The 7749-nt window shown below is 38.2% G+C and overlaps 1 pseudogene across 1 annotated transcript; it reads right to left on the reverse strand.

The window, feature by feature from the left end:
* Nucleotides 1-6413: 6413 nt before the first annotated feature.
* On the reverse strand, nt 6414-7374 carry LOC110334117 (annotated as a pseudogene). The gene has a single exon (XR_002381109.1). The product of XR_002381109.1 is annotated as a putative vomeronasal receptor-like protein 4 (transcript).
* Nucleotides 7375-7749: the final 375 nt, after the last annotated feature.

Genomic DNA, 7749 nt, shown 5'->3' on the forward strand with positions numbered 1-7749 from the left:
GTGGGATTGCTTCAACTTTCTCTCCATTTAGTTTGATGTTGGCTACTGGTTTGCAATATATTGCTTTTGTTTCAGTATGGGCCTTGAATTCTTGATCTTTCCTAGACTTTTATCATGAATGGGTGTTGGACTTTGTCAAACGCTTTCTTGGCATCTATCAAGATGATCATGTGACTTTTGCCTTTGAGTTTGTTTATATAGTGGATTACGCTGACAGATTAAACTATCCCTGCATCCCTGGGATGAAGCCTACTTGATCATGATGGATGATTATTTTAATGTGTCCTTGGATTTGGTTTGCAAAAAGTTTATTGAGTAATTTTACATCAACATTCATAAGGGAAATTGATCTGAAGTTCTCTTTCTTTATTGGGTCTTTATGTTGTTTAGGTTTCAGAGTAATTGTGGCTTCATAGAATAAATTTGTTAGAGTACCTCCTGTTTCTATTTTGTGGAATAGTTTGGGGAGAATTGGAATTAGGTCTACTTTGAAGGTCTGATAGAGCTGTGTACTAAACCCATCTGCTCCTGGGCTTTTTTTGGTTGGGAGACTATTAATGACTGCTTCTCTTTCTTAGGGGAAATGAGGCTGTTTAAATTGTTGATCTGATCCTTATTTACCTTTGGTACCTGATATCTGTCTAGAAATTGTCCATTTCATCCAAGTTTTCCAGTTTTGTTGAGTATAGCCTTTTGTAGTAGGATCTGATGATATTTTAGATTTCTTCGGGTTCTGCTGTTACGTCGTTTTCTTTTCTTTTTTTTTTTTTAAATTTCTGATTTTTGTTAATTAGGATACTGTCCCTGTGCCCTCTCGTTAGTCTGGCTAAGGTTTTATCTATTTTGTTGATTTTCTCAAAGAACCAGCTGGTTTGGTTGATTCTTTTTGTTTCCACTTGGTTGATTTCAGCCCTGATTTTGATTATTTCCTGCTGACTACTCCTCTTGGGTGAATTTGCTTCCTTTTGTTTTAGAGTTTTTTCGTGGGCTTTCAAGCTGCTAGTGTATGGTCTCTCTAGTTTCTTTTTGAAGGAACTCAGAACTATGAGTTTTCTTCTTAGGAATGCTTTCATTGTGTCCCATAAGTTTGGGTACATCGTGGCTTCATTTTCATTAAACTAAAAAGTCTTTAGTCTCTTTCCTTATTTCTTCCTTGACCAAGTTATCATTGAGTAGAGTGTTTTTCAGCTTCCACGTGAATGTTGGCTTTCTATTATTTATGTTGCTATTGATGATCAGCCTTAGTCCATGGTGATCTGATAGGATGCATGGGATAACTTCAATATTTTTTTTATCTGTTGAGGCCTGTTTTTTTGACCAATTATATGGTCAATTTTGGAGAAGGTAACATGAGATGCTGAGAAGAAGGTATATCCTTTTGTTTTAGGATAAAATGTTTTGTAGATACCTGTTAAATCCACTTGTTTCATAACTTCTGTTAGTTTCAATGTGTCTCTGTTTAGTTTCTATTTCCAGGATCTGTCCATTGATGAGAGTGTGGGGTTGAAGTGTTCCACTATTATTCTGTGATGTGCAATCTGTGCTTTGAGCTTTAGTAAAGTTTCCTTAATGAATATGGATGTCCTTGCATTTGGAGAATTGATATTTAGAATTGAGAATTCATCTTGGAAAATTTTACCTTTGAAGAGTATGAAGTGCCTCTCCTTGTCTTTTTTGATAACTTTGGGTTAGAAGTCGATTTTATTCGATATTAGAATGGCTACTCCAGCTTGTTTCTTTGGACCGTTTTCTTGTAAAATTGTTTTCCAGCCTTTTACTCTGAGGTATGTCTATCTTCATTCCTGTGATGGGTTTCCTGTAAGCAGCAAAATGTTAGGTCCTGTTTATGTAGCCAGTATGTTAGTCTATGTCTTTCAACTGGGGAATTGAGTCCGTTGATATTAAGAGATATTAAGGAAAAGTAATTGTTACTTCCTATTATTTTTGTTGTTAGAGCTGGAATTCTGTTCTTGTGGCTATCTTCTTTTAGGATTGTTGAAGGATTAGTTTCCTGCTTTTTCTAGGACATAATTTCCCTCCTTGTGTTGGAGTTTTCCCTTTATTATCCTTTGAAGGGCTGGATTCTTGGAAAGATATTGTGTAAATTTGGTTTTGTCATGGAATACTTTGGTTTCTCTGTCTATGGTAATTGAGAGTTTTGCTGGGTATAGTAGCCTTGGCTGGCCTTTGTGTTCTCTTGGGATCTGTATAACATCTGTCCAGGATCTTCTGGCTTTCATAGTCTCTGGTGAGAAGTCTGGTATATTTCTACTAGGTCTGCTTTTATATGTTACTTGACCTTTTTCCTTACTGCTTTTTAATATTCTTTCTTTATTTAGAGCCTTTGTTGTTGTGATTATCATGTGTCAGGAAGAATTTCTGGTCCAGTCTATTTGGAGTTCTGTAGGCTTCTTGTATGTTCATGGGCATCTCTTTCTTTAGGTCAGGGAAGTTTTCTTCTAAAATTTTGTTGAAGATATTTATTGGCCCTTTATGTTGAAAATCTTCATTCTCATCTATATCTATTATCCTTAGGTTTGGTCTTCTCATTGTGTCCTGGATTTCCTGGATGTTTTAAGTTAGGATCTTTTACATTTTGCATTTTCTTTTATTGTTGTGTCCATGTTTTCAACGGAATCTTCTGCACCTGAGATTCTCACTTCCATCTCTTATATTCTGTTGCTGATGCTTTCATCTATGGTTCCTGATCTCTTTCCTAGGACTTCTATCTCCAGAATTGTCTCCCTTTGGGTTTTCTTTATTGTTTCTACTTTCATTTTTAGTTCTGAATGGTTTTGTTCAATTCCATCACCTGTTTGGTTATGTTTTCCTATTATTCATCAAGGAATTTTTTGTTTTCTCTTTAATGACTTCTGCCTTTTTAGCAGTGTTCTCCTGTATTTCTTTAAGTGAATTATTAATGCTCTTCTTAACATCCTCTAACAGCATCATGAGATATAATTTTAAATCTGAATCTTGCTTTTAGGGTGTGTTGAGGGTATCCAGGACTCTCTGTGATGGGAGTACTGGGTCTGATGATGCTGAATGTTCTTGGTTTCTTTTAGTAAGGTTCTTATGTTTGCCCTTTGCCATCTGGTAATCTCTGGTGTTATACATTCTAGCTGTGTCTGACTGGAGCTCATTCCTCCTTTGATTCTGTTAGCCTCTGTCAGCACTCCTGGGAGTCCAACTCTCTCTTGAATCCCAGTGGTCAGAGCACTCTCTGCAGGCAAGCTCTCCTTATTCAGGTAAAGTTCACAGAGGTCTGGAGCTCAGCTCTGCCTCCTGGCTGAAGATGAAGGCCCAAAGGGACCCTGTCCAAGAAGCTCTGCTGCTTCTGCAGCCTGCATTCTCCTGTGGGGACTGGTCTCTGAGAGACCAGGGATACAAGATGGTGCTTTCTCTTTCGTCCAGGGGTCAGAGCCCTCCGTGGAGCCTGGCTCTCCATTGGCAGGGAAGGTGCCCAGAGGTCTGGGTGTCCTATTTATTTATTTAACATATATGGGTAGTCTATCTTCATGAACACAAGAAGAAGGTATCAGATCCCATTATAGGTGGTTGTGACTCATCAAGTGGTTGCTGGGAATTGAACTCAGGATCTCTGGAAGACGAGCCAGTGGTCTTAACTGTGAGTCATTTCTCCATCCCTTTGCTACAAATTTTAAGCTAAGGCTTTTGCTTAGAATTTTACAAGTACTCCCTGCCCTTTCCACAATGATTTTACAGATCCTGAGGAAAGGAATTTTACATTTAAGTAAGAGTTTGAATATCCATGACCTTGAATTTTTTTTTCTAAACAAAAACTGAGAAGTGGGGAAGAGGTCAAAGTGGTCTGTAAATACATTTATCACCCAAATTTTATATAAATCCTTTTTATTAAAAATTTAAATAACATGAGCTATAGCAATGAAAAATAAGTTTATCATTGGTTGTAAGAAAATTTTCCTTAGGAGATGTTAGACAATAACTGGAACTTTTACCCTGTATATATAACAGTTTTTCCATTGATAGATAAATGACCCCTCCCCTTGTTCTTCTCTTTTAGCTTGTATATCATAGATTTTTTTTGGTTTTTGTTTGTTTGTTTGTTTGTTTGTTTCAGAAAACCTACTGGGTTCATGCAATTCAGGTCAAATTGCACAAAACCAGTTGCAGGGGTGACTGGATACTTAAGTGTAGTTAAATGACCATAACTATCTTCTTCTTTTTGAAGGCATATTAATGTTTAACAAGTCTAGCTCCTATTATTTTAGACTGGCAAATATGGAGTGATTAGTGAGAGATTTGAAACAGAGGAATTTATTTTACTTTATTTCTAGTTTTTACATGTCTACACATGGAGGCTAGCAACCTAATTAGTATTTATTTTTTCTTATAAAGTCAGTCAGTTGCAGAATAATGTAAGTATTTCTAACCTACAGGCCATCAAGCAGAAAACTGTAAAAAACAGACCAACATCTACAGGAATTCAAAAATGTTAGCATCAGATTGTTTCTATTTTTTTATTCAAAATTTAAAACTGTGTTTCATAACTGTGTTTGTCCTAGAGTCAGATGGCTTTCTGACCCAAGACAGAGATTTTGGAAGAAAATTTTAAACAAACATTCTTGAATCTGGAGGAGGAACTCATATCCCAGCTCCAGGATCAGGTTTTTAAAAACAAAATAGAATAGCCTAATTTTTGCCCCACTGCAGTGGTGCTGGGTGGCCCCAGCTGGAGCTCCATGGTCAGAGACAGGAACCAGCTGGGAGGTAAAGCAAGCAGGAAAAAAGGCATCCTTCAGAAGCAGAATAAAGGGAAAGGATCCCAAACAGATGGGCCTAGAGAGATGCCTGATGTAGCAGGTTCCAGTAAGCCAATGAGAGGGACAGAGATAAAGCAAGCCCCAGGGAAGAGCTAGTGTGGAAACAGCCAGGAGGAACACTCTGCCTTGAGAAACCCTTGAAAATGTTTCAACATGCATTTCAGGGGTTATTTACTTTGCTTTCAGTCTGACTACAACCTCTGCAACAACACTTGGAAACATAAATACAACAGAGAACAGAGAACAAGAGAAAGAGACCAGACAAGAGCATAATCAGGGAAGACCAGATGCGCTCATACACATGATGGCCTTCTTCATTCATACACCAAAACCAGAAGTATAACGGGTGTCAACTCTCTCCAAGAGGTTGGGTCTACAATTGTGTCTGATATTTCATTTGTCACTACAAATGTCCAGACTTCAAAACATACACAACAACTCAAAAATCAGCCCACGCTTCAGAATTCGGAACTAAGAATTGGTGGGCTATACTTAGTTTTGTTTTGCTTTCAATTTATAAATTTTGGGCAGTTGTAGTCCATGTTTTTGGGGACTTATCAAGTCCACCCTGGTCTTGCTGTCTCTGGGACCTATCCTGGACCACTCAGCATGAGGCTGGCATCTCAATTGTAATTAAAAGATTCATTGATTACTTTGCTAAACATGATATCATCCTGAAAGCATAATTTCAAGCATGTCATGAGGGAAGGGTATGGGAAAGGTTTTTATTTTAAGGTAAAAACCACAAGCAGACCTTCAGTCTCTATATAAACAAGCAATAATGGTCTGTGCTGCTAGTGTGAGTGGGTAAGGTAACTCAAAACAATATTTAGGTGTCTACATAAACAAATTACAGAAGCCAAAATAGCAGTTTAGTCATATCATAAGACATAGAAAGTCATGTTGTACATTTCTGTGTTGGGGTGACTGAGTCAAGCCAGCTGAGAACTTATCATCCAGGAACTGGAGTCAGAAACATATGGCTAGTTGGTAAAATCATGGATTCCCAGCCTAAAGTAGTGTTTCTTTAGCAATCACAATTACATGTCAATGTCTTTAATGTGTGTGGAATTCATATACAGTGTATATTGTTATCCTTTCTTTAGTTCCTTGTATCCTGAAATGACAAGCACTGACTACATTCAGTAAATTAGCTTCTCTCTCTGGTCATGTCCACTTTGTAAGAGATCTTCCAACAAAGGATGCTTCCTGGCATCCTTCTTCATTTGCTCATTGGTTTATAACAGCCTCTGGCATGTAGTGAGTGCTTTGTAAATAAGTGGAGTCAGAGATCATGAAAGAGAAGTAGAAGAAACATGAAAGCAGGAGTAGATTGTGGGTCCTTATAAGCAAAAAGTCTAGCATGCAGAAGAATAAAATTCTATTTGTGGGTTACTGCATGTTACTAATGTTGGGATGGTGTGATAGTGAGCATCCCTGTCTACTTCTTAGAGCATTAACCAGTCTTCAGTTACATAGCCCCAGCTGCATGTAAAGTAAATTCTATTTTGTCAGTCAGTTTGTTGTTGTGATACGTGAGAAAGGCCAGGCAAAGCCATTCCAGTGTATATAGCATTAGATCATGATGTGAAAAAAAATTATTATTTCTCAGGGGACACAGCAGGTCTTAGCAATATGGACATCCCAGCTAATCAGGACAAAGGGGCTGAGACCAGCATAGCTAAGTACTAACAATGCTTTCATATTTGGTATTGTGAAATCATTTGTCACTGTGGAACCTGTGTACAAGGAGAAAATGAAATCTGCCAAATGAAAGATAAGGAAACAGGTCATGAGAGTGAGAACCCTCTGGGTAGCTCTGATTTCTGGCCTAGAATTGTTTGTAGACCTGGAGCTGTGAAGGTAGAGGACACGCTTGTGGTGCTTATACAGATGGAGAGCCATGGACCCACTGCTCCAGCCCATGAGACTCTGAAAGATGACATCACGGAGAGTCATGAGAGAGAGGAAAAGCCATTTAACTGTGTTCCTGGATGGCAGCATATAGCAATACCCAGTAAACATCCCAACTACAGACCTGTTCATGCTAATGCCCAATGTGATATAGTGCAGCAAATTGGAGCTTATCAGGGAATTAAAGATCCAAAAGAGGAGGAGAAAGGCAAGAACAGGCCATGCTGTCTGTGGTTTGAGTTTTCTCCACAGTATGGTCCTGGGACTGATGGTGACAGCCTGGACCATGCTGAGGAGACAGGTGGAGCAGATGGAAAGGCCACGGGCAACTCTTTCTACATAAATTATAGTTTTACAACCAACATCATCTAGAAAGTTTCTAATATAAAAACTCATGGCTATGGTTCTTACTCCTATGCAACAAATAATGATTGTGTTTACAAAAGCCAAGTGGATGAGAATAACATCTATATTTTTGTTCTCAGGACCCATGATGAAAGTATACACATGTCTCACAAATAAGATGATGTTCCCTAAAACTCCAAATCCAGTAAGTGAAATGAAAATTACTTTTTGGATAAGGTCATTCCAATTTATCTTCATGCTCAGAACAAGGAAAACCTGTTTGAGAAACACAAGGAAGTAAACATGGCATGGTTCATGCCTGTGGATTTTCCATCATGAAAGCAACAGTGTATTATGCAAATGCACAGAGTTCTTTGCTTACAGATGCCTGATTTTTGTTCTGGGACCTTCTGTTCTTGGTTCTGCTGACATGGAGATAGTGATTATGATGACAATTGGACATGAGCACCATGCTGATGCTTTCTGAGCTGTCACAGAAGCTAGTTCTTTATGTCCTCCATATCTAAATGTTTTTCTATGAAAAATCCAAACAAAGGATGTCTTCATTCCATTTCCAAGCCATGATATTTATGCATTGCCTTAGATGCCTCCTTTCCCAGATTCTCTTAGCAGTTCTGTACAAACTTATCCCTTAAGAAGCACACTGCATTAATAAAGAACTGCA

Source organism: Mus pahari, chromosome 16, assembly GCF_900095145.1.
Source record: "Mus pahari chromosome 16, PAHARI_EIJ_v1.1, whole genome shotgun sequence".
Classification (NCBI taxonomy): Eukaryota; Metazoa; Chordata; class Mammalia; order Rodentia; family Muridae; genus Mus; species Mus pahari.